Source organism: Arachis hypogaea, chromosome 1 (assembly GCF_003086295.3).
Source record: "Arachis hypogaea cultivar Tifrunner chromosome 1, arahy.Tifrunner.gnm2.J5K5, whole genome shotgun sequence".
Lineage (NCBI taxonomy): Eukaryota > Viridiplantae > Streptophyta > Magnoliopsida > Fabales > Fabaceae > Arachis > Arachis hypogaea.
The window spans coordinates 80,663,162-80,667,263 of record NC_092036.1 but is presented as its reverse complement, the minus strand read 5'-3'; positions in this window follow the sequence as shown (position 1 = coordinate 80,667,263).

Genomic DNA, 4,102 nt, shown 5'->3' with positions numbered 1-4,102 from the left:
TAACCAAGTCGGACTCCTACCACTAAAAAGTTATACAAGTAGTCCTTGAAAGAGAGATCTGACAAAGATCCAAGAAAGAGGACTACAAAAAATAACTTAAAGGAGACCGACATAACCAAGTCGGACTCCTACAATTAAAAAGTTATACAAGTAGTCCCTGAAAGAGAGCTGACAAAGATCCAAGAAAGAGGACTACAAAGAATAACTTAAAGGAGACCGACATAACCAAGTCGGACTCCTACCACTAAAAAGTTATACAAGTAGTCCCTGAAAGAGATCTGACAAAGATCCAAGAAAGAGGACTACAAAAAATAACTTAAAGGAGACCGACATAACCAAGTCGGACTCCTACAATTAAAATGTTATACAAGTAGTCCCTGAAAGAGAGCTGACAAAGATCCAAGAAAGAGGACTACAAAGAATAACTTAAAGGAGACCGACATAACCAAGTCGGACTCCTACCACTAAAAAGTTATACAAGTAGTCCCTGAAAGAGATCTGATAAAGATCCAAGAAAGAGGACTACAAAAAATAACTTAAAGGAGACCGACATAACCATGTCGGACTCCTACCATTAAAAAGATATCAAAGTAATCCCTGAAAGAGACCTACCAAAGGTCCAAGAAAGAGGATTACAAAAATAGCTTAGGAGAGATCGACCTAATGAAGTCGGTTTCCTACAAAACAAGTTGTAAAAGTAATCCCTAAAAGAGACCGGGTAAAGGCCCAGAAAAAGGGATCAGAAAAATAACTTTGAAGGGGACCAACATAAAGCAATCGGTCATAAGGCGCTAAAAACACAAAACAAAGCTAGGATACCGAAAAACAAGTTGGACCCCCCACAAGTCACGACCTCAAAAGGATCCAAGCTACAAACAAAATGCGAAAGCAATCTAAAAAGGCCAAGCAACAAGATTCCGACAAACACCCTGCTAGAGCACAATGAAAGCATAGTATGATAAAGCTTCAAAGAGGCCACCAAAATCAGCCTTAGAAAAACTATTTTGTTTTCAAAATAAAGTTGCTAAAAACAGCAACTAGAGCATCGACAAGTCAATAAAACATCATCCACAAAAACAAGTTCAAAAGTCCACAAACCGGGCTATTTACACAAATAGGCAGAAAAAAGATCAGCTAAAGATCGGGAGCCTTCCCAGCAGCATCAATACGGGGAGAAGGAGGGTGAGTCTAAAGGGGCACAGCATCTACGGTTCCATCCTCCCGGTTCAGAATCTGGCATTCCGGATCAGATGTAATGGGAGGAACAGAGGAGGTCGACACCTTAAGAGAAGGCACGGGGGGAGGATCAGTCTCATCATCATTCTGGTCATCAGAGACAATCTTACCATCTCTCACGACATTGTCCAGGCTGATGAGAGTCAAGTCGGCATCAGGAGCAACAACCCAGAACTGCTCCATCAGGTTCTCAGAAGCAGCAGTTATGCTACCCACAAGGTGACCCTGAAGCTCACCATAATTAACCCGAGCAGTTTCCAAATCCTCCCGAAGATGCATCAATTCCCTATAAGCCGAGACATAGCTATCCTTATGTTTCAATGCCATGTCTTCGGCCAGCTTCAAAGAAGCAGCCAAGGCAATAGAACCAGCCTTCTCACCCTCCAGCTCCTTCTCCACCTTCGCCAACTTCACCTCCAACTCCTCCTTCAGACCCTTGGCCGAAATGTTTAAAGCAGCAGTTGCCTTCTTCGCCTTCTTGAAGGCCTTCATAGAATCATTATTCTTCGACATCTCTGAAAAACACAAAATCAATCACAAAAAACAAATTACAACATAGAAGAAGAAAAAGCTCGGAAAGCAAGTATAAAAATAAAGCAGACAGTACCCAAAGCAGCTCGAACCAAAGATGGATCACTCAAAAATCTTTTCGTATCCAGATGGAGAGGCTTCCCCCACAAATCTTCAAGAACAACTACAAAGGCCCGCTCAACCTCACAAAGCATTTCCCATGTGTAACGTGGCACTCTTACATTCTTTTGCCACTCTAGAGGAAAAGCAGGCTCATCATTTTCATCGAGAAAAAAGGGGCGGACCCCCCCAATAGCACGGACTCGAAAGAAGTATTTCTTAAAATCTTTAAACGACTCGTCATACATGGCAAAAACTTTATGCCCCTGGGCTGATCTGAAAGAAACCCAGGAAGCTTTCTTTTTGGAGGAACCTCCGGGTTTGGCCGAGACAAAAAGATAAAGGAAAAGAGTTTCAGAAGGTGTTATGTCCAACTCCTGGCAAAGAAGCTGAAAAATTTTAATAAAACCCCAGGAATTCGGGTGAAGCTGGGACGGAGCAATGTTACACGACCACAACAGGTCGGTTTCAAAAGCAGTAAAAGGAAAAGAAACGTTCAACTGACTAAAAAAGTATTCGTAAGCAGAAAAGAAGGGACGCTCTCCCTCAACAGAAGTCAGAAAGCAAACTCTCTCATCAGAGTCAAGGGCAACAAGCTCGTAATCTTCCTCACGGGCATTGTTACCACAAACCCTATGGTGCTTCCTCAGTTCTGTGCAAAACTCCGCATCTACAACAGAAGCACACAACAAAACAAGGGAGTCCAGCCAATCGGACATCCCCTCGGGAACTCTGGACGACATCTCTACAATATTATTGCGAGAAGACATGAGGCCAACTAACCCTACAAGTAAGAAAAGAAAATAAGGTTACTACAAACATCTCGGACAAAGGGAAAAAACAACTCGGTCAACACTTCTCAGAAGATGAAACCACGAAAAGGAAAACCCCAAGACTCAAACCAAAGTCCTGGGGCATCCTTTGGAGGCAGCAACAAAGCAAGGTTCCCAGAAATACTCTACAGATCACATCCCAGCATTTCTCAAAAAGAATTCAAAACAACAAGCGCTTTTTCATCAAAAGAAAACACAGCAAATCATTACAAGCCTACCAAGCAAAAAACACTCCCAAGCATCGAGCACGAGACCATTAAAGAAGCAACCTTTTTTCAAAGATCAGACAGAAAGCAATCTCCAAAAGTGAGAAACAGATGCAGATTTCATACTAGTATCAAAAACGACCAGAAGCAACAGTAAAAACTCAAAAAGCCTCAAAATTCCAAGAAAAACCACAGGAAAAGCATATCGCAGCAATAGATAAATATAAGATCGCAAAAAGATCCAACCTTTCAAACATGCAAAACCAGAGCTTCACCAAAATTAAAGATGAAGTTACGAAAAAGCGAGATAAGCTAGTACCAACCTGGAAAGAGCAGCAAGCTTCAACGAAAACCAAAAGAGGAAGACGAAATCTGGGAACACGAACAAGAGTAATGTCGCAGGAAATACAAAGACCCCAAGCTCCAACACCAAATGACGCCGCAACGAAAGGAAAGCAGAAATGCAAACGAAAAACAGAGAGTGGAGAGAACTTAGAAAAGAAGTTACGAAAGAGCAAAAGGAGAGAAACCGTTTTTAGGATCTCAAAATCGAAAGTAAAGAGCCTAGGGGAAACGGGGCAATTAATGCTCAAAATTAAAAGCATTAAACCCTCGCACGCTCCCAAAAAAAGCACCGGTATAAAAACGCGCGCCTTTTAGAGAAAATGTTCTACATTCAAAGCTGATACAAAAGAATCGACAAAATGCTTAAGTTCGGCTTCACCAAAAGAAGGACCAAAGTAAAAAAACTCGGCCTCAAAAAAGAAAGACCGAGCTCAAGCAAGGGCACTGTTCATACCCTGGGTCGAGCTGTCCGACTCGGGATGTTCTACAGACAAAGCGACCGACCTCTTCAGGTCAGGACAACCCGACCTCTTCTCAAAGAGCTCGGCCAAGTCACAGGAAAGCCAAAACAAAGGGCCCAAATAGAGGAACACGTCCCAAATCCAAGGGCAGCCCAAGCCCATAGAGATAAAGGTGGTTCCCGTAAAGATGACCTCACTTAAAGATAAGATAAAGATAAGATAAGATAACTAACTTATCTTATCCACAGGAGACCACATCTCACCATTATAAATACACTGGAGCACCCAGGTATAACTCATACTCTGATTCTACTCAATACCTGCTTAATACCTTTGCTAACTTAAGCATCGTAGTCCCTTGTAGGTACCCCCCACCCTCCGGGGACGAAGG